This window comes from Melospiza melodia, chromosome 16, assembly GCF_035770615.1.
Source record: "Melospiza melodia melodia isolate bMelMel2 chromosome 16, bMelMel2.pri, whole genome shotgun sequence".
Lineage (NCBI taxonomy): Eukaryota > Metazoa > Chordata > Aves > Passeriformes > Passerellidae > Melospiza > Melospiza melodia.
Genome location: NC_086209.1, coordinates 19,175,756 through 19,203,505, shown reverse-complemented (window position 1 = coordinate 19,203,505; position 27,750 = coordinate 19,175,756). Strand labels below are relative to the sequence as shown.

Sequence of the window (27,750 nt, the reverse complement as noted above, 5' to 3'; positions counted from 1 at the left end):
CAGCTTATTTTTGGTAGGGAAATGTATTGATCAGAGTCTGAGACCAGCAAACCTCTGCTTGACCTGCTGAAATTACTAAAAAAGAGAAAGGACTTGGGAAAAATAGAAAAAGGATGCAGAGAGAAGGATGGGGAAAGCTATATTAGCAAAAATCGGTTTTTTCTGGTCCTTCTGGGAATAAAGTTTTCTAAATCTCCACAATGCCAAGCAGCAGTGGTGGCAGGTGAGGGCATTTTTGGGGTTAGAGGAGACAAAGCTTTCATCCCCCCAAGGCACTGCCCCAACAGAGCCTGCAGTGACAAACCCTGGGTTTTTTATTTCCAGGTAAAAAGAAAAACTCACTGGACTGGGGAGGCTTCTACAAAATCATCCAGGCCAAAAGTCCGATTTATTAAACCAGGAGAGTGGGAAATATCTGCATTTATTGCTGGGAGGAACGCTGGGAAGAGCTTTTCTGCATGTCCAGTGGATATCAGAGTTCCATGGAGAAGATCTGGTTGAACCAGGAACTTTTCCCAGTTAAATCAAAGGTGGAAACAGCAGGAAAAAGAGGGGGGAAAGGGAAAAAGAAAAAGGAAAAACAAACGCTGAAGCAATGGACAACACACCAACAGAACTGCTGAGAGCATCAAGTAAAATTCAGTTCCCTTTTTACCACAGAATCTCTAAGAGCCTGGGTCCATTCAGCAAAGCATTGATATAGTGCAATTTTTGGGGTAAAGATATGTTACAGTCCCTTGGAATTAAAGTGATAGTAAAAAATGCAGAGGGAAGAATTCTGCAATTCTGTCCCAAAAAGGCAGTGAACTTTGCGTCTTGTGAGCAAACAAGGAAGAGATTTTTGTTACCAGATGAGTTATTTCTGTTCATTTTCATGTGGTCTAACTTGAATTAGAATGAGGGGTTTCTTAATGAAACTAAAGATTTTGCAGAAGCAGGATTTTTTTTTTTTTTTAATTTTATCAAATGCAGATGTGAGGGGTTTTTTTTGTTTGTTTGGGAGTTTGGTTTGGTTTTCTTATTGTATTTTGATTTTTGTTGTTTGTTTGGTTTGGTTTCAGAGTTTTTTCTTTGTTTTGTTTGGTTTTGGGGTTCTTTTTTGGTCTGCTTGGTTTGGTTTGCTGTTGCTGTTTGAGATTTTTTTCATTTCAGTTAAGAAAGAAAATAGAGGGGAATAAACACATTCCTATCAAAGGAAGCCATATATTAAGTCTCCATTACAACCATCACAAAGGGCTCTTGATCCTAATTTCCAGAGAAATTAGGAAATAAAAAGAAAAAAAAAAGATATTTACTCTGTATTTCTCTGCATTCCTATAGATATATATGTCAGCAATGAACACTTACATTCACAGTAGGCAACTGGGTAGGAAATAATGATCACAGGAACATCCACTGCTCACTTGGCTTGTGCAGATCCTGTTATTTCAAATCAGTTGAGCAATTTTGCACATGCACTGATAATAATTTCCATTTGTGCAAACAGGCAAGGCATTTCCTCCCAAGCCATGGACTAAATGCAGGACGACGACAAAAGAAGGGATTTAATGGAGTGTTTTAAGGAAAACCTGACTTCTCTGTTAGTTGGGTAAGCGCAGTGTTGCTCTCAGGATTATCTGAGATCTGAGCAAATATGACAAAAGGATTCTGCAATCGTTGCTCTCCAGCTCTATTTACCCAATTTTCAGGCTCGGTTTTGCTCATTTGGCTGAGCAGTCACATCCTGGGCACTGACTGCATTATCCCCTCTCCAGAAGCCATCACCTATCAAAAAACTGCATTAATAAATGATATAGATCCTGAATAAAAACCCCAAATCACCTATCAAACAGCTGCATTAATAAATAAAATAGATCCTGAATAACAATTCCAAATCACCTATCAAACAATTGAATTAATAAATTATACAGATCCTGAATAACAATCCCAAATCACCTATCAAACAATTGAATTAATAAATTACACAGATCCTGAATAACAATTCCAAATCACCTATCAAACAGCTGCATTAATAAATGTTAGAGATCCTGAATAGCAATCCCATATCACCTATCAAAAAAACTGCATTAATAAATGGTATAGATCCTGAATAACAATTCCAAATCACCTATCAAACAATTGCATTAATAAATAGTATAGATCCTGAATAACAATCCCAAATCACTTATCAAACAGCTCCATTAATAAATGCTATTAGAACCTGAATAAAAATTCCAGATCAAAGCCCATTCCAAATCAAAGCCCATTGATCTGAGCCACCTCCATGGTGAATTCAACTTTTTTTTTTTTTTTTTTTTTTTTTTTTTTTTTTTTTTTTAATATAAATGCTGGAATTATTCCAAAACACATAGCTGGACAAATCCCACCAAAAGGAATGGCTGTGAATGGGTCTGCTTGTCCCATTTCCCCCTCTATAGTCATATAATGGCGAAATTTTGATCTCTGATTTGTAAATTTAGGTTTTTTCCTTCATATGTAAAGCAGAACAGGCTCCCCTCTGGTCTGAAGACAATCTGATGTTTTACAAAACCACTTTTAGCCCAATTCCCATATCAATTGTTATGATCTATAAAAACAAGAATACCTCCTTACCTTTGGAAGAGTTTAATTAGGAGGAAACGTTACATTTAAAAAAGATAATATATAATTAATAACTTCAACAAAGGTGGACAAAGAAGAAAGAGATTGCAGGCTTTTCACATCCTTAAAAGCATTTAATTCTCTATTCATCTAAAATTAACAATCAAACTGTGTAGCAGAAAAGAGTTAGAAAAGCTCAAATTATATCACTGACTGTATTATTTTTCTCTCATTCTTCAATGAAAAATTGTTCCACTGGCTGTCTCTGGCTCTTTGCTGCCTGAATTATATTTTTAATTAAGAGCTGCACTGTCATGCCTAAGAAATTTGTTTGTCAAGGATTCATTTCTAAGCATGTTGACAAAGAGCAAGTTATTAACACATACAAAATTTATAAAACTGAGATTTGGGAAAGCATTTAGAGGGGAAAAAACGTGAGCAAAGGATTGTTTTCCCTCTAACAAACATTCCAAAAGTTCAGGTTGCAGACTCAGAAAAGATTCTGCAGAACCACAAGGGTCTTTTGGGCTCCCAACAGGTGACAGGGGAGGATTCACAAAGAGGACAAGACTGAGGCATTATGGTGATTTCTCAGCTTTCCTGTCCAGCAGACCTTGCGTGTAATTGTGGCAACATCTCAGCAACAATTCTCTTGGTTTTTGAGCTAATTTGCTGGAGGAATGAATATGCAAGCAGAGTTCCTTCACACTGCTCTGAACAAAGGCCCTGAAGGTGTTTGTTCTCGGTAGGGATTGAGCGAATCTAACCAGGGAAAACAAATGAAACAGAGAAATTATGGCTGGGCCTGGTGTTTAAAGCGACATCCAGGTTGTGCAGCCTTGAAAGGAGCAAACCTGCTCCTCTCCCTCGTGATCCAGGGCTGGCAGGAGCTGGGGCTGCAGAGAACAGAGACGTCATTGGAACAGAACCCGTATTGTGTTATTGCCACACAGCCTGAAACCAGGCAAGTTCCTCCTGGCGCCCTGTGGAGGCAAAGCTGAAGGCAAACTTAGCCCAAAATTTATTATTTGATAAGTGTAAAAATTATTGCATTTTTTGAGACTTTTTAAACAACACTCCTCATAGGAAATCAGTAGTAGTGATGGGTTTTCCCCTCAATACCTGGATTTTTCTGTTTTGGAAATTCAAAGCATTGATTTAAACACAAGAAATCCAAGTTTTCAGAAATTAGCAAAAGCTTTTGTCCTCAGTGTCTTTGGTTTTCACTTTCTTATCTGTGGAATGGAAACAGTAGCCCTCCATGTGCATGGAGCAGGATGAGAGGGTATAAATCAAATGAATGTTTGAGAGACACCCCTGCATTGTGCTGAGGAGAGGCACTCACAGACAATGCAGTGATGAACAGCTCCTTCCCCACACCAAACCCTGGGGGACCCAGCGAGCCAGGCAGACAAACAGCAATTAACAGTAAGAATTAAATGAAATATTGAACCTCTGCTCATTGGGTGAATTACATTATCTTGGTGTCCAAGACAAAGCCCAGGTTCTGAGTTAAAAATCGCAGGCAATGCATGGGGGAAGAATCCACTCACACAAGGGAGCCCAGACCAGGCTCTACTGGAAACATTCATTTTGCTGGGTGATAACTTTTAAGTGCTTGCCTTTGCCACCTTTAATTATATATTACTTTTGTTTTTTCTTTTTTTTTCTGGGTATATTTAACCCAAAGTTACAATTACCCTTGGTAATCACATACAATTTTTTGCCTGGAATTGAAGCAGCGCCGGGTGCTGCTCGACAACCGAGATCACCTCGCGTTTGTTTCATTCGTATTCTCCCTCAGAACAACAGCAGCAGTAAACAATTCCAGCTTAATTACCCAAAATGTGTTTGCACTGCAAACAGTCTCCCCTGCACTCCCATTTTTGCTGTGCTGCTGCCAGCCCTGAGCAGGGAGAGCAGAAACAATTCGTGACGTGGGGATGGCTCCAACAGGACACAATGAGTGTCACCTGATATTTTCTGAAAAATCCCTTGGCCAAGATTCCTTCTCCTGGGAAGGTGAGAAGCCTCAGCTCCTCCATGTTTTGCTGCTCTGGAATGTGATTTGGATATTTATGGTTTTGACCCAACCCTTCAATATTTTATCTTATGGACGCATGTTATAGTGTAAGCTTTTTAGCCAATCAAGTTATGGCACACAAACCTACAGCGCTGCATCCTAAACTTCTTGTTATCTTTGTAACTATTTTTTTCTCTATATCTTAAACTCTAAACTTTCCTTAGTTTATGTGTCTCTGTTTTAAACTATGAAATCCACATTCTCTCTTCTAGCACCTAAGTTTGGGAGTGTTTTCCAAGGTCTCAGATCAGTGTGTTATTGGTCAATAACTCCTCAAAAGGCTTTGTAACTGTGGGTCTTGTGACCTTCTGAGCCCTGCAGTGAAGGTGTGAGCTGAACTCACCCTTCCTGCCTGTGTAGACGACAAGAAAAACAAATCCCATCATCAAAACCAATGCAGAATCAAATTCCTTCAAAATTCCTCCAGCCAGCAGGACCTGGTGGGGTTTCCTTGGGGTTTCCTTGGGGCTGTTTTGGTCTGGGTGGCTCTGGACAAACCCAAGCACTTCAATCACATCCCCCTGTCCATCCCTCAGGCTCCTGCAGCCCCTGCTAAGGAAGGGAATTCCAGGGGTGGCAGGAAAGCTGAGCCAGAGGAGCATTTGGGGATGTGTTGGACTGCTTGGGGTACTTTGTGTGCCTGTCTTCCTCAACGTTTCAGCTCAAGTGTTTATTCTGAGATAAAATGAAATATAGTTATAACTTTAATTTCTCTGACAAGCATAAAGATTTTAATCATATCATTAGATAATATTATGAAAGCATAGGAGGAAGCTTTTCTAATGAATGCCCTAAAGTGCAGCTCATTCTTCTGTAGCACGTCACAGGGAAAGCCTGTCATTTCAGCATGGAGCTTGTGAGGAACAAAACCCTGCCTGGTGCTATTGCAGCTAACCCAGGCAGGGTCTGACAGCACCTTTCCTCCAGTCCATACAAGTTACAAACTGCCTGCATTAGGCAGTGAAATGAAATTAAATAATTTCACAATGAAATAAATAAACAGAAATAAATAAACAATTAAATAAATGAACGGAAGGAGTGGCGGATGGCTGATTCAGAGTTTTCCACACAAACCCAGCTAAAGCAAACTGCCTACATTAGGTGAAATGAAATGAAATTCAATAATTTCACAATGAAATAAATAAACAATTAAATAAATGAACGGAAGGAGTGGTGGATGGCTATTCAGAGGTTTCTACACAAACCAAATTTAAGTAAAGCTCCTGGCACTGTTAAGCTCAGAGTCAGCCCAGGACAGAGGCAGGAATTGTGGCAGTGGCTGCTGCATCCACAGGGCAATTGTCATCCAAGAGCTGTAAATAAGGAACATTTCACCTCAGCAGCAAAGTCAGATATTGATCCTGCTTAGTCAGCACGGCAATTTAAATATTCACCCATAAAACAACACGGGTATAAATAAAACAGATTCTGAAGCTGGAAGGGAATTTTGCATTAAGGAAAAAATCCAAATAGTATCCTTGGGAGGGGTGGAATTTAACTTGCAGGAAACAGATGTATCAGTAAAGGAGCTTGGTTTTTAATTATAAAACACATAATGGCATGTTTCAGAAACTTTAAATAATTATTGACATTTCACACCTTTGTGAAAACCTGCTGGTTTTTCAGTATTTCAAATATATACATTGAAATATGTGCAAATTGTTGCCCACAGTAATTCTTATTCCAACTCACCAACTAATCTGCTGCTGACCAAAAGCCAGTTTAATCCATGCAGGGATAATCTGTGAACTCTCTGTGAAAGGGAGGAGCCCAGGTGAGCTCCTGGACATGAGGAAGAGCAAAGGTGGAATTAACAGCAAGTTCAGCAGATCCTCAGCCCTAACCTGGGAGGGGAAAAGAAGATTAACTTCTGCAGAACCAAGGGGATGGATCTCAGATCTGCAGAGTGAAGACATTCCCATATAAAATTTGAAGATGGTTTGCTGTCACAGATTTAAGTAGTGTGGCTTGATGGTGTAAATTAGTTAAAATCCGTGTCCTGAAAATGTCAGATTATGTACACTCTACACCCTGCAAATCTTGTCACTGCCTGCTTTTGCTCCATCTGATGCAAAGCCTTAAAAATATGGATATGCTGAAATGCACAGACATATCTTAAAACCTACACAGAACTTGTACCAAACAAGGGTCCCAGAGTCTGGAAGGGAAAACCGTGGCAGGTTTTCTTAATCTGTTTTGATGTTTCTGCATCAACCCAATTAATTCACAAAGGAAGGGCTCACACAGCACGTGTGAGCAACCTGCTCTCTAAACATCTCCCCCAGAAGGAGCTGCCTCAGAACTGCTTTGGAAGCAGCAATTTTAAGACACTTTGGGTTGGTTTTTTTACAAGTTATATAATAACACGGGACCGTAAACAATCTCTAGTAAATACTATTTGGAGATTTATTAAATATAATGAATAAGCTGCTTAAGAATTATTTTTTGTCTCCCAGCTGAGTTGCAATGTAGTGATTCTTTCTGACTTCTGCCTTCTTGTGAAGAGCAGCAAAGCAAAGAGGAGCAATTAATACTGTGAGGAGCAGAAATTACAAAAGCCGGTCCTTCTGTGAGTTCATGCATCACTCCTGATTTATTCTGCTCCCTCACATCTACAGCCCAGCCCTTGTTAATTCCTCAAGCTCCAGCTGCCTCGCTCCCCTCTCTCCTTTTTCCTGCACTCCCATCCCGTTCCACGTGTACAAACAATTTGGTTTTCTCCTGCTGAGTGGCATCTGCTCTGCTTTGGTTTGCAGCTCCACACGCAGGGAGGGCTCAGCTGCTGCTGCTCCACGGCTCAGGAGCGGCACCAGCATTTTCTGAACAATCCCTTCACCAGGATTTTCCTCCTGAGAAGCCTCAGGAAAGAAATGTAAACAATAATTATCTGATTGCCTGGAATGTGGCCTGGGGGTTGCTTACAAACGGGTGCATCTTTAATTGGTTCCGTGTGAATTGTTTTTAATTAATGGCCAATCCCAGTCCAGCTGTGTCAGACTCTCTGGTCAGTCACGAGATTTTGTGATCATTCTTGTCTGGCCTTCTGGTGTCTCCTTGCTCTTTCTTTAGTATAGTTTTAGAATATAATAAATAGAATATAATAGATATAATAAATAAAATATAATAAATATAATAACACGTAATATAATTAATATAATATAATAAATACATATAATTAATATACTATTTTATAGTATATAATATATAATATATAATATACCATATATAACATATACAATATTCTATTCTATTCAGAATAATATAATATAATATAATATAATATAATATAATATAATATAATATAATATAATATAATATAATATAATATAATATAATATAATATAATATAATATAATATAATAATCAGTCTTCTAAGAACTTGGAGTCAGATTCTCACCTCTCACCTCATCCTGGAGACCCTCACAACACCACAGCACAGGAGAGGCAGCAGCTCCAGACTGATGACCAGGAGCACAAACAGCCTTGGGACCAGTTCGTGGATTAAAAGAGGTGAGGAACAAATAACAGTGATCAGGAAGCTCTGGAAAAGGTTGTATTATATGTAGAAAAAAATCAAGATAAAATACTGATCCTCTTTTAGACAGCACACCTCTAGTGACTGACTCACAGTGACATGAACCCACTCAGGCATGGGCTAGAAGAGGATGAAAAGAAAAGCACTCCTTGGTATTTGTTTTCCTGCATTCATTTTATCCATGATTCGCCACACTTCCAAGAGACTGAATGGAAAGGAAGCTCCCCCTCCTGCTTCCAGCCAAGGGTTTGAATTTGAATTTAACCTCAATTCCCTTCCGCTGTGATACTCACTTGAGTCACACAAGTGGGGCTGGAGCACTCACTGAAAGGGACAATTCCAGCTAAAATATGGCATTCTCTAAGCCAGGATGACATTCCCAGAGGTTCCCTGGGTTGATGCTTTGGTCAGAGAGTAGAAACCTTGAAGCCCAATAAAATAAAATATCAGCCCTGAAATAAAAGTAATGAGGTATTTGAAATCTGCAGAACGTTTTCCCTTGACTTGTAGGTAGTTCAATGTTTACAAATTCACATTGAGTTGTGTTTTCAGAGAGAATTATAGAGATAATCCATTTTTCTTCATGCTTATATTCTTGATAGGGGTTTTCAACTGAAGTTACAATCAAATCCAATAGACTACCTACCTTATAAAAGCCACTTATTTTCCACATTTTCAGAACTAGGAATTCTGTCTGAATACCAGATGCAAAATCAGTAGAAATGCCTCTTTAACGATTGCCAATTGAGATGTGTTCAAAGTGGTTTCAATCTCTCATCTGCAGCCTGGCTGCTCATTCTGTTTGATACTAGCACTGCATGACTAAAATTTACAGCAGGTTGCTATTCAGTGGAATTCTAGCAGCATTTTATTGCTCTTGAACTCTATCAGAATTAACACCCACTTGTGCTATTAAACTTCAGAGATAGAAACATTATCTTGCCTTAAAGTCAGTGAGAATTAAATAATACACAAACAAACAACCTGCCATTTGAATACTGGAATAACATTTGAATATTTTCTTGCCGCTGAGCAGAGCTAGAGGGATTGTGCTTGGGTTAAAAGCATTTTGGTGCATGCAGGGGGGACAAGGAGTCGTTTTCTTGCTGGTGCTGCCTCACTGACGAGGGCAGGACAGAGAGGTGGAAATTATCCCAGATTTGCTGGGGCTGCCCCTGGATCCCTGGCAGTGTCCCAAGCCAGGCTGGACAGGGCTGGGAGCACCTGGGACAGTGGGAGCTGTCCCTGCCATGGCAGGGTGGCACTGATGTGGTTATTTTGGACTGATGGATTTTCTGCTTCTTTTTATTCGTAGCTCTTGCTTGCTGCACATCCTTAGCGGAGGCACTTCAGGGTAAATGTTCTACAAAGATTGCTGCATTTATACAGCCTTGTGAAATGATGTCTTACAGTTTTCCCATTTGTAAAATATGTGATATAACTGCTCATATAAGTATTTTGGAACCTTATTGTTTGAAAGCATTTGTTAATCTTTAGAGGAGCCTTTCTTCCCATCACAGATAACAGATGTAAGGGACGGGAGGCCTTGGTAGTGATCTGGCTTATCTGCAGTGAGCCTCCTTCAAAAACCATTTCTGAGGCTTTAAGGTCCCTCCCAACCCAAACCATTCCAGGATTCCCTGAAATTTAATTTTTCCTGAATAGAAGACACACTTTCCCTGTGACCGTGCTCACAGGGGTCTTATGTAGAGGGAAGAGACGAGGATCGGACTCCATGTTTCAGAAGGCTGATTTATTATTTTATTATATATATTATATTAAAACTATACTGAAAGAATAGAAGAAAAGGTTTCATCAGAAGGCTGGCTAAGAACAGAATAGGAAGGAATGATAACAAAGGTTTGTGGCTTGGACAGAGAGTCCGAGCCAGCAGACTGTGATTGGCCATTAATTAGAAACAAGCACATGAGACCAATCCCAGATGCACCTGTTGCATCCCACAGCAGCAGATAACCATTGTTTGCATTTTGTTCCTGAGGCCTCCCAGCTTCACAGGAAGAAAAAAATCCCAAGAAAAGGATTTTCCATAAAAGATGTCTGCGACATTTCCCACCCCACCCAAGGGCAGAGCAGCCAGATCCAGGTGCCAGCCCCACCTGGGCTGTCCCAGCAGGGCAGGGCTGTCCCAGCAGGGCAGCAATCCCATCTCCAGAAACAGATTCCCAGATTTCTCCCTCCTGCTTTGGTTTCCCACGCCCACCTCTCTGCCCAGGGATATCACAACAGAAGCAGTCACATATGTGCTCCTCAGAAATGGTTTTTGAAGGAGGCTCACTGCAGATAAACCAGATCAGCACCAAGGCCTCCTGTCCCTTACATCTGTTATCTGTGATGGGAAGAAAGGCTCCTCTAAAGATTAACAAATGCTTTCAAACAATGAGGTTCCAAAATACTTATATGAGCAGTTTTATCACATATTTTACAAATGGGAAAACTGTAAGACATCATTTCACAAGGCTGTATAAATGCAGCAATCTTTGTAGAACATTTACCCTAAAGTGCCTCCGCTAAGGATGTACAGCAAGCAAGAGCTAAGAATAAAAAGAAGCAGAAAATCCATCAGTCCAAAATGGATTATATAAAATAAAGAAATATTTTATATTAGTCCCCACCAAACTGCAATTTCTGGAAAAAGTGGGAGCATCAAGCTGAAATAATTGATATTGGTTCAAAAATGTTACTGGAAGGAAAAACAACAACAACAACAACGTGGTTTGGAACCGCTCAAGCATCCAAATGATCTGGGTTCTTTTCCTGTTAGGAAACCTTAAAAATTCTGTTAATTTCCTTTAATTGGTAGTGTTCTCCAAAATAAGCAGTAACTGAGATTCTAAAATTGTAAAACCTAAATTCCAAAACCTGTGGAGGGAAGGCACAGGCAGAATATTACCATGGAGTTCAGCTGGGTCCTGTGCTCTGAGAACAAACATTCACCAAATCTTTTCCAAATTATTTCCATCTCCTGTGGAAGGCTGTTTCCTAAACCAACATCCCTCATTTCACTACATTCTAGTGACAATGCCCGAATTCTCCTTTTCTGCAGCAAAAACTACTCCCTTCAAAGGAATGGAAGGGGAAAACAGCAAAGGATTTCCTTCAGCAGAAATCTTTAATGCAAGTGCTACAAAACATGACCTGTACATCAACACTTCAGCATTAATAGCGGAACAGTTTCTTAATCTGACCTTGAAAATACTCCATTTCTTCAAAGTTAATAAGAAGCAAACGATATTTTGGGAGTTTCTGTAACTTGTGAAAGTTTTTGTACTCTGAACTTTAGGCAAAATATAAAAAAATAAAGACACAGTAACAGAAAAAAACACCTGAAAATATCTCCCAGAGCTTTGCTAACAACTGTTCTAGAGTAAATTAGCTGACTTTTTTCTATGTATTTAACTGCTTCTGGTTCAATCTGTATCAGTTTTCTCTGTTCTCTGAAGGCAGATTGGTGCAGAAGGGAGTTAATTAGCTATAAATACCAAACAGCACCCAAATAAAAGGTATCATTATTAACACCCAGGGAACAGCTGGGCCATTTGATAAATTGTTTTGTTTCTAACAAAAGGAATTTATCATCCATTCCCTAGGTTGGAGAAGGCTTTTCCCTTTGCAGCTGTCCCTGAAATCTGAATCTGTACCACACACGAGGGGCCAGCAGAGGAAATGAGCTGCATTTTTGTAAGGATGGAAGAAGTTTGTGTTAGATTGCATCAATAATAATTTTTTCACTAACAACAACACAAGTAATAATAGAGATGAAAGAGTCAGTGTAAGAATCACTGGGTTTGATGGGGTTAAAATGGTGCTGGATGATTTTTTACTTATCATAACCACCACAATTTTAAAAATATGAACTTATTTACCTTACTGACTAAATTTAGAGCTATTGAAAAATAGTAGAGAAGTGTCTGCAGAGAGCAAAACTCTCGTACTCCTGTTGAGGTGTGGTAATCTTGAAATAGAAGAGATTGTATGAAAAAGCAAAGCTTGAGAATTGAGTTTTGCAAGAATACCACACAGCAGTCTACCCTTCATTTTCACAAGTGATTGATCATGTAGAAATCTGATGCTAACCTAAAATTATTAAAAAACAAACTGTCCCATCAATAAAAAGTGGAAGCTTAAATCAACACAAAAGAAGTTATCAGAGTTTTAATTTCCTATGCTCACTGATACCCATCGTGGATGTTTTATGTATGAGATCCAGCACACACTCCTGAAATTGCACTTTAAATCCAGATGTTGTATGGGAAATCACATTAGAAGTTATTTAAAAATACACAGAAGTCATAGATCCAATTAACTGCCAGATGTTCTGAGCCATCACCACCATCAGAACTTATTAAAGATTAATTTAATTCCTATTTGATAAGCTGATGGAAGACTGGGTTCTCCTGGCTTGGGCATCAATCTGAGGGGGGAATTTCAGATGATCTCACCCAACCAGGAGCAGATTTTGAATTCTTTCCGGGCCTGAGCTGCAGGAACCTCTGTGCTGTGGAGCCAAATTTCCATGACACCCATCACAACGTTTGCTGTCCAAATTGACTCTGTGCATTTGGCAGAGGGAGTCCTGAATAAAGGGCTGTTAACTTAACTCCCAGCTACAATTTCAGCAGAGAATACAATGATTTACCTGGATCACTCAGGGAATGAGAGCAGATTGGTCACAGAGCGCAATCCCCTCACACAGAATCACCGATGTGCAAAGCAAAGCTTCCCAAAGTCCCAGCAAAGAAGATCCTGCAAGGCTGTTGCCAGGTGGGGCTAAACCACAACAAAAACTCAAGCAAAATAAAAAAGTCACCGTATTCCCTTGGACTTCAGCTGTCACAACACTTCCTAAACTTGGAATTTGCTCACATGGAACTTTTCTATGTCTTTTGGAACAGACTGAGCGTTTTCAAGTTACAGGAATTCTTTTCAGACACAGAAAGCCCTCATTGCTGGATTTGTTCACAGCAAAATTTGGCATTGAAAAGTCTCCTCCATTCATATAAATACAAAGGTGAAAATTAGAGCCTCTTATGCATTGTGTCCCTCTGGAATTTGTAATAAACATGGATGTGAATACATGGAGGAGAGAATTTCAGAGATGTTGCTTACCAGTGAAATGCATCAAACACAAGGAATTGTCACAAGGAGACTTTTGATGGAGTTTCTATTGGCAAAGGAAAGATTCCATCATTCCATTGTCATTCCCAGTTTATGGCCAGAGCCCTCCCATGTGCCACTGAAGGAATTCACCCCTGAAAAGGACAAGGTCAAGGTTAACAGAGCCATTTTTGGGGATTTACTGTAATGCCCTCACAAAAACACCCTGTGCAGGCCACACCAACCAAGCAGGACCTGCAAACAGCACCTTGGGTTGTCCTTCCAGCAAAAAAATCCCATACAGGTATTGGAGGGGAGAAAAGAGGGGAAAATATCCCAAAACAATCAGTTTTAAGGAGTTACATCAAACTTTCAAACCCTTACACTGTGCCACACTAGAGTCAAACACACTGCAGCAGTCCAGAGGATTTAATATTTTTAAAGTGCTCTCTTCTTTTTGGTACCTTCAAGATTTTCATAATGAAGATGTAATTTTCATCCCATATTGTTCCCATTATTATATCTTATCTGGGTGAAATATTGAATTGTAGGACTTGGCATTTATTTCCCTTTATCTACATCGTTTTTCTAGACACTCCAACCTGTAGAGAACGACTGTGGAGACGACTGAGTGTGCTTGCACTCACTCCTGAAACCATTTCACATGCAATTGGAAATGGTAGTTTTCATTCCAATGTGAGCTATAAAATCATCCTTTTCTTAGGTTGGCATTTGATTTTTGAAACTTAACAGAAGAAAAAAAGAACTTGCTAATAAATGACCTTTCCCTTTCAAACAATCTGCAAAACCTGAACAGATTCAGCCCACGGTGTGAGGTTCACCTTTTCATTCACATGTTTAATTACTCATTATATCATTACTCAACTTCCAGAGCTGTGGACTTGAAATCCAATCCTAAAGAGGTTTAATCAAGCTGTAGCTCCTTCCTTGCAGCTCCAGTGAAAGGTGCTGGAGTCTGGATTTGGGATTTCAGGATTTCAGTCCCTGCCCAAGCTGCTCTGGGTGTGCTGACAGGGAAATCAGGACATCAGGAGTCACTGGGAAAACCCCAGACAGGTGGGGGTGCTTTAATTCCTTTATCCCCAGCTCACTTTGTTCTTTGGAGTTTTGTCAGCACAATATATTAACCAGAAACTAAGGAAAAAAAATGCCCGAGGCAAAAAATAATTTGAAAGCTCAGAAAGCAGTAGGAAAATCAAAATTTTTCTGCCTCCCTAGTAATAATTATTGAAAGACAGAGTTGGGTAACAACAGGAATAAAATGTGTCTGCTAGTGGGGCACAGCATCAGAATCCATCCTGTTTCCTACACGTCATGAGAGCATCAGCTTTGACTCAGCTTTTCAGTCCAACCCATTCTCCTGATATATCCAAAGTAACTCTCCATCTACTGGCATTTCAGAATAAGCCAATGTACTTCAAAGTCTAAAGCTAAATAAATATATTTAGAGTGGTTATATTCAGTTAATTGTTGAAGAAAAACTGCACACCCCACACCTATTCCCTTTACATCTTTATCTCTATTTACACCTTTACATCTCTTCCTTTTTTGTAACATCACTGACTTTGTTGCTCAAAACCTGTGCTGTGTGAAATGTGTTCTCTCTGAACACACAGTGGGGCCAGAGCAAAGTGTCGCCCTGATTTTTTAAGATTTTCTAAACTTTCTGATATTTACATTATTATAACAAATTTTCTCACACACTTTCCGTAAATAACTCATTGTTTTGCATTCTTTTATGGAAGAGGAGAAATTTGATGGATTGTTGGTTTGTCCAGTGTCATTGGAGAGGTGGCACTGTCACTTTGGGAAAACTATAAATGCTGGAGTCAGAAATTAAACTTCCCTTTCTTACCTTGAAAACAGCTGTGTATGTGTATGTTGGATCATTTCATGTCCTGTAGTGACACAAAACTCCTGCAGAAATAAAAAACTCCCCAAAAAAGAAACAAACACAAAGGATGTGATAGGAACATGTGAGAATTGATGCTCCCTCCTCCCCAGCCCTTCCAGCACTGAAGGGAACAGGTTTATGGCATCTTCTTGCCAGTCTCTTTATTTTCCCCTCACTAATTCAGTGATTAATTTGAATCCATTAGCTCATTATATGTTTTATGTTGCAGCAGCCCCTTGCAGACTCTGCACAATCGTGTTTTGTTCTGCGTCATTATAAAAATGTCTATACAATTATCAATAACTTAGCAGCAAATGGCACGTCAAGTATTTAATAGATAAAGAGGCACTTAGATAAGAAAGCAAGCACAAAAATCTATTACATTTATTTGCTTAAAAAAATGCCACCTTGAAGTGGAAGCTCCATCTTTCTATGAAATTAAAGCTATTTATTATGTTTAAATGTGTAAATGGTCAGACATTACAGTAGTAAATACATTAAGAAAAATATAAGGAAAATATATTTGATGTTGCCATTATCTGTTCTTCAGTTGGTATAGAGGGAATTTGGAGAATAATTTTTAAAAGTCTACTCCATCTGCATTATGGTTCATTATTAGCAGCTAAGAATCTTACATAGCCTTTTAATTGACACAGAACAATGTCTTATTTACTATTTCTTTATCATAATAATGCCCAATTTGCCTGATTTTCCAACTCTAAATTAAGTAATATATCAAAAATGATTTCAATTAATCCCTAATTTGAAGTCTCCAGGTAGCACTACTATGAGATTAACATGATTAATTGAAATTTCCCCGTTGTTAAAAATCCTCATTTCCACAAGAAACAAAGATTTTGTGTTTCTCCTGGTGGACTCTGCAGGTTTAGGCTGTTCCTGAGCCCTCTGGAGATTCCTTCCCACCCAAATTCTCCTCTGGCTTCGTGTTAAATGTGGCAACGAGAGGTGTCTGGGAAAATGCCAATATATTAAATTCAGAGCCAGCAAATAGAAGAATTCAAGGAGAAATGGGAACTCCAGGTTGAAATTCAGACAGGAGGAAAACCCAAAGAGGGAAGTGTGTAAGAATGACAGAATTATGAGATGACAAAACTTAAACTGTTCACATTTCTATAAAGCTCTGTGTGCATTTTGCAAATCTGACATTTACAAAGTGATAAGGAGCTGGAGGCAGGCTAAACGAAATTAGAGAGAGAAATGTCAGACCTTGGAAAAGGAAACCCCCAAAGAGTCCAAGCAGCTCCGCCTGAGGGAACTGAGGAAGGGTTAAATTGGCAAAATTGGGGGGCAAAAATGAAAAATTCTCTCTTAGTGATATAAGGCTGACCATTTTTAATAATGCTCTATGAAACAAAATGGATATAAAATTTATAGCAATATGAGGAAAATTTCCCTGTTCATTTCTTTTGAGATTGTCACAAGAACGAGGGAAACTCAGGTGGATCTCAAAAGCCACTTCAGAGAAAATGTTCAGGTTTTTCTGGAAATATAACCCATGTTCAGAATGCAATGTAAAGCTGTAGAAATACATTAGAAAATACATTAGAAAGTCTCTAAAGATGAAAAAAATAAGAGGAAAATAGAGGTTATCACAAGGAGAGATGCTTTGATATTCCCCTTCAAAGAACCAGCATTTCTTTCAGGAAAATTACAAAACTTCTTCAAACTATTGCTCTTTTCAGGGCTTCCTTCTGGATTTTTTTTTTAAAAGGTAGTATTTTAAAAAAAAGGAGCATTTAAAAAAAAAGGAGTACTTAAAGGAGTATTACTTTTACTAAAATATTTCTCTTTTTTTGGTATTTTAATAAAACCCTTAAAACTGGTGCTTCAGTAGTTTTTTGTTCCATGAGGAATATCCTGAAATTCCTTTAAATAACTTTACAGCTTAAAAAAGTGATGGTATATATGTCCATTTTTTATAAAATAATGCTTTTAGGAAAAATTGGAATTGCACAGACAAAAAATAAGGCCATCCTGAAGTGAAATGAAAAACGATAAATTAAAATCTTTTTCCAAGTCATTCTCTTCATATTTTATTTCTCATTCAGTAAATCAGCAACCCATGGATTTTCACCTGTGAAATACTGCTGCAGGAAATTGCTCAATATGAATTATAAAGGGAACAGTTTAGTTAATTAAAAGTTTGAGTAAGTAACAAGTTACTTAGACAACTAAATCCCAATTTGAAGATAATTTATCCACTTTGCCTGTCTCATGAAAAATTAATGGAAAAAGACTCATACAGACTTTAAATCACTCCTGCAGATATGCTTTGGGTGGGTTTAAATGTGCTTTACCAAAACCCATTTTTAAAACTGAATAATGCTGTATTTCTGATGTCACCATATCCTGAACTGCTGCATTTCTGCTGTCGCACTGTGGCAAGAGGCAGCAGCCTAATGACAGCAGCTAATTAATGCTGAGTGCCCAGAACCCTGTCAAACACAGCACACGCCTGCATCTCTGCTATTATGGATTTAATTACAATTATCTGTTTCATGACAATTGCCTATTTAATGACAATTATGTTTCATAACAATTCCCTATTTAATAACAATTATTTTTTCCTAACAATTACCTATTTAATAACAATCCTGTTTCCTAACAATTCCTATTTAATAAAAATCATGTTTAATGGCAATTCCCTATTTAATAACAATTCTGTTTAATAACAAGTCCCTATTTAATAACAATTCTCTTTCCACAGCAATTCCCTATTCCATATCCAGCAGCAGTTTCCCTCTCAGCTCTGGCAGAGCAAGTGCCAGCCAGGATAGAAGTGCTGAGAGCAAGGCACAGACCCTTTGAAATGCCAAAAAAATATCCAATAATCAGATAAATAATACCCAGGGTGCTGCTGTGGAATTAAAATAGCTCCACCCTTCTCTAGGTGCTTTATTCCGCTCTTCCGGCACGTGGGAGCTTTCAGCTGCCTTGTGGAATTAGTCACAAATAAAAACTTCCCCCCAAAAAGGAAAATTCAGGCTTTCCACGCACCAGGAACAAATGGAAAAGAGAACAAATATTATTTGAAAACTGCAAGTGCTGATAATTTTATATGAATATTTGTGAAGCATGCACAGAGCCAAGGAAATCGTCATCTATACAGAACTGATTGGAACAAATTGGTTTTATAAAATTAACTTTTAAAGGACTTTCCATCATGACCTTACAAAGTGTAGGGTTTTTCTGAAACATTCATTGGAATGGCGCTAGAAATTCAAATTGCATTATTGCAGAGACAGGGCAAAAAGAGAAGCCAGAAAAATAGGACAGAAAGACAAAAAAGACATAAAATTAAGCCAGAGGAAATAGCAAAATGCTATGGAATCTATAAAAATATGCAATGGATATGTTCAATTCCTCCGGTAGGAGGTTTTTTTGGAGGTTTTTTGGTGACATTTAGGGAAATTTAGCATTTTGCTATGTGAAAAAATAAAGCTTAAACTATTGACTTGTTCCATGTCTGGGCAATGGTACCATAAAAAGAAATTATCTCCATGGTGTCCCAGTTTAACTCATTTGCAGCAACCTGAGCTCCACCAGGTTTCATGAGGAGAGCACTAAAACAAGCAAAAACAGCAGAAACGTTTTGGAAACCAAAACAAACCCAGATTTTATCATGCTCCACATGACCCTGGGGCTGCGCTGGGACTCAGACAGAGCCAGGGCTCCCTAAGGTGGGGCACAGAGGAGCAAATGTCCAGAAATCCCCATGGAAATTCTGAGGCTTTTGGTATTTTTTTCCTTAGAAGTCTAAAATGAGTTTAAAGTATTTTCTGCGTAGGAAACCTCTCCAAGCAGGAAAAACTTCACATTTTGCAGGTCAGCCTTAAAACTGTGAGGAGCTCATGGAGGGAACAGGAGAAGATATCACAGCAGATCTGCACTAGCACCAACAGCACAAGGTAAAATGAAATCCCTCACTCATAACTCCTCACTCCACCCTTTATGAAATCCTTCATGCCAAGGCCAAAAATACAATTAAACTCAGATTCCATCCCATGCTTGTCTCCTGACTATTTAAACTTTAAAATTATTATTGTCATTGTCTGTGAGAAAACAATCATCCACTCAAGCTGGCTATTTGCTGAAAACCTGTTTGGTTTTTGTTTGCCCTGCCCTGAAATCAATGAAAGAGTGCCAAGAATCACCAAAACACATTTCCGTGAATGCTGGCATAAATTGAGATGAAATCCCTTTGTTTCAGGAATGTCCTGGATATAATAAAAGCATTTGTGCTACAATTGCAGTTCACAAGGACATAAATAATATCTCAGCCACAATTAACTGTTCACCTTTAACAGGTGAAAGGCACTGGCATAAAACCTGCCTTTCTGCCCCAGTTTTGTGTGTTAAACCATCCTGAAACCAGGGAGCAGAGCACAAAGTCCCCTCTCATCCCCCAGTGCCATAGATGATTATTGAGAACAGAATTCCAAACACTCCCTCATTTTTCACTCTGTGCACTGATACCAACAGAAGCCCAACATGCTGATCAAAATAGATGGTTGCTAACAAGGTACAATCTTCTTTGCCAAATTGGACTCCAAATATTAAAATTAAAAACTAGAGAGTCAGAAATAACCAAATATCCAAATATGCTGCTAAAGTGATATTATTAATATTCCTTGTACAAAGTTATTTATTTAAATGCATTTATTTAAAATATTTAACCAGGAAATTACCATCAAGATTAAAAGAATTACACTTAGCCTACAGCAACAATATGCTAACGTTGCCAGCACTTAAAGGCTGATAATTTACATGAGGGACACATCTGAGCACAGCAGATATTAGCAAGGGTGTGTGCTGGGGATGTTGGGAGGAGAATTCACCCAGTGTGATGCAGGTGGGTGAGGAGGACAGTTCATCTGCAGGAGCAAAGGCACTGATGGGGAATTCTCCCAACAGTGAAACTCACCAGGAGACACTGGAAATGGGAGAGGCTTGAGGTCCCTTCCAGCCAAAATATTCTGGGATTCTGGGATTCCATGAATGCAAATCCTTCTGGAGAGTGAGTGCCAAATGTCTCTGGAGGGGAAGGTGACACAGGGTGCAGCATCCTGAGTGGGCATGGGGGACTTCATCAATTCAATCTTGGAGAAAAAGGGGGTAATCCCACCTTGGAAAAAAAGGGGTGATTCAGCCTTGAATAAAAAGGGGTGATCCCATCTTGGAAAAGGTGGTAATTCAGCCTGGGGAAAAGGGACAATCCTGCCTTGGGAAAAAGGGACAATCCCGCCTTGGGAACCCTTGGAAAGGAGGGGAATGGAATTCTGAGGGAGGGAGGGTTTGGAATTCTGTTCCCAGCGATTCATCCACAGCACTGGGGGATGAGAGGGGACTGTCCACAGCGCTCCCTGGGTTCAGGGTGTTGTCACACACCAAGCTGGCAGGAGCTGTGGTGCCCTGGAAGGGCAGTGGGGCTCAGCCTCAGTGCTCAGGGCTGTTCCCTGCACAAACCCTTCACTGCCACGCTGGCTGAAAGGTGAATCCATCACCCTGTCCAGCTCCTGAGCGCTGCAAGGGTTTGCTTACTTCTCACTTTGGAGGAGATGAGGAAAATTCAGTGTAGGTGTCCTTACATCAAGAGAAAGAAAGTCAATAGCCTTTTGCTGAGGCACTGAGTTATTCCTTTCCAGACACATCTGCACTCGTCTGTCCCTGGCCTTGCTGACACATCCTGAATCAGCCAGGAATTCCCTCCTCTTATCCACACACTGTCACTCTCTACCCTGGGCATGGCATCCTTCCATTCTAGGCACTGGAGTACAGACTGTGCTATTAAACAAAACACAGTTTAAATAAAAACACGGAGAGGTTCTCATCACAGCCCCTCCATTCACCTCTGTCCTTAAACTAATATCCTGTTAACTATGACATTCTGCAATTTCATGTACAGACTGTGTCCTCTGCAAGATGAAATGTGGGCTCTGCCATTGAATGCTGGTCAAAATCCTTCAGTGACAATTCCTGTGCATTGATATCAAGAGTGTCCATGCAGGGAAGCAAATATTTAAATTTAAACATTTTTTTTCACCCAGAAACTTAATTACAATTATCTGTTTCATAACAATTTCTATAACATTTTTATATTTTATGACTTATTTATATTTTATAACATATAACATTTTTTTACCCAGCAATTTACCAAAGCTTAATTCTGGCTCAGGAAATGCCTCAAGAACTGAAGGCTGGAGACTTGGAAAATGCTCACAGGGACCCCTCTGGCTGTGGCCCCCATGTTTTCACTGCTGTCCCTGTAGCAGTGTCCTCTACACAATAATATACAACACTACAGCCACAATAAATGGCAAAGTCTTTGGTAAGAAATAGTTCAGACTCAATTGTGTCTCCACAGGATTCATAATTTGAAATGGTGGTTTTTCCAAGTGGGAATTTTAGTCAAGGAGAAGAATGTGAAGGTTGTATGAGGCAGAGGAGAGGAAGGAATCCATTAATTTGTATTACCAAATGCAAGAATGTCATTTATGGACAGCAGGTAATGAAGGACTCTGAAATCCTGTGAGCAAGAGAGTACTGATAACTGAAAAAATTAAAAAATACAATTCCCCTGGGATATTCCCTATAAACACTTCCATTTTCATAGAAGCAATAAATGAAACAGGAACATAAACGTTCCTGCACCAAACACGTTTTGCTGCCAGTCTCTAATGCTTGCACTTGACTTTCCAGCCACCACCCAAGTTTTCAGTTCTCTGAGTGCAAATGGGATTCTCAGAATGGAAAGGTGGAACCTGGACTCTTTCTGTGCTGTTTTCCTTTAAAAAAATCATTTCAGGAGCAGGTAATAAATTTGACTTATCTCACTATTGAGAAGACCTCTGCTCCATTAGAGTTAAGCCGTGGAAGTGCCATTTGGCAGAGGTTTTCATAACCTCAATTGTGCCCTGAGTCATCTCATCCCTCCCAGCCTGGGGCACGATGAGCACGCAACACAGCAGACAAATCCCAACTTAAACAGAGATAAATTATTAAATAGCATTTCTATAGGAGACCATTTTCTGAGAGTGCTTCCAAATGATATAAGTCACTTATTCTAACAGCACTTTCCCCTCCTGCCAGTTCTGGTTCCTCTGCAGGTGTTCATATGGCCATAACACAATACTGCATTCAGATGGGTTCAAAAATCCCATTTTTCAGCTCCTACAACAGGTAACACTAATTATGAAAAGAATTGATTTGGCATCTACATTTAGCACATTTCTAAGCATAAAACTTAATTATCTTATCTGGGGATACTTGGCATTTATTAATAAATGCAATGCAATTTACAATCCATCACTCTGGACATGTTTCAGTCTACCTTTAAGAAGAATTTACCTATTTCAATCTTGTAAATTCTGCTTTATCTCCCAATGTCACCCAGCAGAATTGAGAGGGTAGTAAGAAATGGAGTAGGGAGCTCATAAGAACAAATTGGATTTCTAATTTAAAACTGGAATCAAACCCATTATTCAGTGCTGTATTATTTTATTCTTTTGGAGAAGGGCAAAACCTTTCAGCTTCTAAGTTATATATAGTTTTCCACTTCCCCTCCCTACTGACAAATGGATTAGTTGAGGCAATTTCTCTCCATTAAAGGTTTTGCACCTGACACTGTAATGCAGCCACTGCTCAGTTACCCTTCAGGGGAGCCCTTTTTAATCCAAGGGAACAGAAGAATTTGCATTTGTCACTTCAGCTGGGCACAGCCCTCATTGCTCCCTTCCCTTGGCCCATCTGATCCTGCTCAGCCAAGGAAACAAAACATCCTTGGGGATTTTTTTGGTTAGTAAATGTTAATTTACAAATTTATGCAAAAAAAAAAAATTACAAAGGCTTTTGAGGTAGAAATAAAAATGAAGAAAAAAAATTTACTTTGAGGACAAATTAAGGAAAATTCAAATTATATCATAATGATAGAGTAAGGGACATGAAATGTGGACAGCTAAGCAGGAAAGAGGGGCAATCCATTTACTTTGCCCCAAAAGATCTGACTACACCTTGTCTATTTTCTCCACAAAGAGGCCTATCCAAAGATTCTCCAGATTCTTCCAAAGGGCAGGCCACGTTAAGAGCTGACAAATGCCTTTGTCTCTCACTGAAATCCAAACTCCAAACCCTCACTGCCCACAGAGCTGGCTCCTGGCTCTGTCTCCGCCAGGGGAATCTCATCCCACTTGACATGGGGGTTTATATTCAATAACCACGTCAAGTTTGAATTCTGTCTTTGCATTAAATTTGATTTGGTGTGATATTTATTAAATCATTGGGTAAATTGCCCACACAGTACAATAAGCAGGATTATGCCCTTCATCCCTCAAACCAAACAGATTACAGCATTGATTTAGATGAAGTAATAAGGGGAACAAGTTTTGCACCCCCTGAAATGACTCGTGTGGGAGTGCAGTTATTGTAGGAGATGTCACTCCTATCCCACTCTGCTCTGTTGTTTACCAGTGCTACTGTGAGATATGTAAAGGCAGGTACAAAAGGCATTGTAGGAGAAAAAAAAATGCAAATCTGTTACAGTAATTTCATCTACATGGCAGAAAGGAAATACACATTTAAAACACTTGAAGCTTCTCTGGTATGTGCAGGGAACTGGGACGGGAACAAGAAAATTTCTTAGGAGAAAATTGCACACTCAGTTATTTTCTAATCATATTAATAGCTCTCCTTTGTACCTATTGCAGCTTGAAGTGGTTTCTTTTAAAAGATCACAATCAGGATGGTGAATAAAGTTCAGCTGAGTTCATCACAATGTAGATAATAAATTTACAGCAGCAGTATTATCCTGATGCCAAACACATCGCGCTATTTAATGCCGAGTCGGAAAAGATCAAACTTTTTGACAATGAAGGCACAGGACAACCAAACGGCAGATAAAGGGCACAAACACTGTAATTATTCACTGTTGCATCACCAATTTTTGGTGAAGTGCATGGGAATTGCAGTCCTGGGCAGGGCTGAGATGTGCACAGCCCTTCACAAGGCACAAAAATCCCTCAGAGGGGGATTAAAAACCCCAGCACTGGCTGGATCAGCCCCAGGAGATGGAGCCTCACATCCTGCCCCTGGCACGAGGTGGAAATGCACAATTGTGCCAGAGAGGAGCTTTGGAGAGATGAGCTAGCAGGACACAGATCCAGGGAAATGCTGGCACAAGCAGTGCAGTTCTGGGGGTTAGAGACAGCTTTAAACACCCACAGGCCTAATTTTGAGCTCTGCCTTACTGAAAATGGTCCAAACCTTTACAACCCACCTCCCAGGAGGGGCCACTCTCTCCCTCTCACTGACACAAAGCAAATAGAAGATACGTTTAGACCAAAACAAAAAATAAACTGCAGCAGTGGAATTTAATCTCTGCACCCTATGAACTCCATGTTTAATTCTTTGCTACCAAGACTTGGATCTCTGAAACCCCAAGGTGCAGCCTAAACCCTGCATTCTCATCCTCCTGTGCTGGGAATCTCAGCTACAAACTGGGTACAACTCAGTGGAAGTCCTGGGTCGGGGAGACTTAATTCTATTAATTGGCAGCATCACAACTGAGCAAGAAGGGATTTCCAAGTGCTTTGAGTCAATGAACTTCTCTTCAGTCAATGAAACTTTGAATGCTAAACATGAGTAGTAGGAGTAATATATTTTTTTTATATTATAATGTAAAATGGAAGTTATACCTTGGACTTCTGAAATGAGATTTGCAGCCTCAAGAAGAGCAAAACAGGACAGTTCCAGTAAGTTATTAGAGATTAGATCTTTCATTAAAAGGCACTCCTAGCAGGGAACAATCCATGGAAATAGCCCAAAGGTCAGCCAGACCCTCTGTGCTGAGACACCCATATTGTGATGGGATAACTGCAGTCTTTCATTATGGAACATTCATCCAGCCTTTTCCAAACCTCTCCCAGTTTAAATTATCCCCATGTGAAAATAAAACCTTTTATAACAATAGCAATAAGCCACAAGTCTTGATAATGATGACAGTCAGACAGACAGCAAGCCATAAATACTGAAAACAGCAAAACATTTTAGGAACAACAGAGAAAACAAACAAGCCCCAAAGCCCAGATTTTTCCAGGAACTGACCCAGAATCTCCAGGCAATCAGCAGCAGCACAATGAACAGGATGGGTGATGAGCTGATGGTTGAAGATAACATTTCATTTATTCGAGCACTCTGCAGTGATGTTCCTTTCTCCCCATTTCCCTCAGGAACTGCCCAAGGCTGCTCTGATTTTGACCCCAGCCCTGTCACAAAACCCCTGGCACCTCATTTTAAGTAAATTAAGCAAAATGAAATATTACCACCAAACACTAATAGGTAGACACTAATAGATAACTCTGCGAGTCAATTACAAAAGAAACACCTCCAAGGAAATTTCATCCATAAAGATTTCTGAGGAACAAATAAGATCATTTCCAAGTGATAAACTTCACCGTTGTTATATTCTTTTGCTAATTGCTTCTGCTTTCTTGTAAATTGTTTTGATTTTTCAATTTCAATTAGTAGCCTCAGCAAGGTGTGAACTCAGACAACCTTGCTATTCTGTTTTTCTGCTCCAACAAGAACATTTCCACATTTTTATTTTGAGAATGCTACTCAGATTAATTACTGGGTTATTTGTCTGGAAGGCTGATGGAAGTGATATTTTTTCCCCATATTGACACTGTGAAGTGGTGTAAGCCCATTGAAATGGAAGGAGTGGAGCCTATTTCTACCAGCTGAGAATCTATCTGTGGGAAGCAAAGCAAAATTTTCCCTCTGGGCTCTATCTTTATTGGTAACTCAAACTAGTATCTAAAATCTATACTGTGAGAGAAATATTCCCTAGGAATTTTTCATTGAAAAGATCTGCTCCTTCTGCTCAAAGATTCCTCTCCTTGTGCCCATCCCAGTTAATGCCAACAAACCACACTGAGCTCGATCAATCTCAGAAAATAAATGCAGCATATCTCGGCATTAATGGTATGGATCAATAGAAGAAGCACATTATAAATCCAAGAAGAAAATAGAAATAAAGCTTAAATACCATTAAAATCCATAATGCCTTTCTTTTACAAGCCATTTATCAGGAACAGTGGGTGTTATAGCCCACATGTCAAATTCTACATGGGAAATTCTACAACACAGTGTGTGCAACTTCAGGAAATCAAAGAAAAAAAAATTAAGTTTAAACATCAACTAGAATTTGAATTATTTTAACTAGAATTTTAATTAATTACCACTGTTTAATCTATGAAGATTTGTAAGCAAGTTAAATGGATTTGGAGAGGCAGAAATATTAATAACTCCTGAATTCTCCTACTGAAAGACATGACAACTGTGAGAGCAAATTCTCGACCTTTATCTTCAATGAACTGCCTTTAATGGTATCAGGTAATTTCAACTTTGATCAAAAAAATCAAACTCCTGAGCTGACAAGAACAATTTTTAGCTGTAATAGTGACGAGGGCAGACCACAGCTCTTGTTTTTCAGATGAGTTAAACCACAACTGAGCGCAAGTTTTGTAGCAATCCAACTTCTCACCTTCCAGTTTTACACCAAATCCTTTCAACCCCCAAATGAACAGATTTCCACCTTCCTGTATAAATGCAGGAAAGCACAGTGCTCTGTACTGATCCCTCCTGAACCTTTTTTGATTTTGATATACTGGTTTATATTCTAATACCCGCTGTCATACGGGGTTGGTCTCAGGTATTGAGTAGCAATTTCTGAAACACACTCAAAAGTGGCACCTCAAACAAGTAAACAATCCACTTTTCATACCCAGACATATCATCCTGTAAACAAGAGAAGACACTTTCACCAAAACAATCTGCAATTTGCATCGAGAACACACAAGATCAGAAGGGCACTTACATGAGATTTTGCCGAGGCCAAGGCAAGAGAGAGCGAGTTCCTCCAGTCAAACTGCACTTCTTGATTTATCTAGAAACCTCTGGCCTGGAAGTTGAGGACAAGATGGAACAATTTTAGTTCTGATAGCATTCTTCCTGTGACCTGTGGCTTCAGCTAAGTAATTACAGTGGCCTTGGCAAATATGAGTTAAGCAGTGTTGCCATGCCAACACACATCCCTCTCCTTTCAAATGTTTTACTGCTCCAGACACTCTGGGCTTGGAACACACTTCCCACCAGGCAGACTCCTACAGGAGTCTATATTGGACTTCTACTATAGATTCCTATTCTATTAATTAATTAATTCCATTTATAGACTAGAAATTTGTACTAGAAGAAGTCTAATATGGACTCCTATGGAATAGAAAACCATAATATTCTATTATAGATTTCTATTCTATAAATCTTCTATTTAGATCTTCTATTCTATAGATCTTCTATTATAGATTTCTTTCTATGGAAGAAATTCTGACCTTAAAATTATGTTAAATGCTATGGGTTTCACTTCACAGGATCGGGTATAAGCATTAATCATCGACGTATTTCCACTTCTCATAAATTTTTTTCCTGAGAAAGAAGAGCATGAAGTAG

General features: G+C 39.2%; 1 long non-coding RNA gene across 1 annotated transcript; it reads right to left on the bottom strand.

The window, feature by feature from the left end:
• Positions 1 to 8,043: 8,043 nt before the first annotated feature.
• On the bottom strand, positions 8,044 to 27,208 carry LOC134425520 (uncharacterized). Its single transcript, XR_010029705.1, has 3 exons — positions 27,122 to 27,208; positions 13,326 to 13,468; positions 8,044 to 8,145 (listed from the first exon to the last, which is right to left on the bottom strand). It is a non-coding gene; the product is annotated as an uncharacterized LOC134425520 (long non-coding RNA).
• Between the last annotated feature and the right edge of the window lie 542 nt (positions 27,209 to 27,750).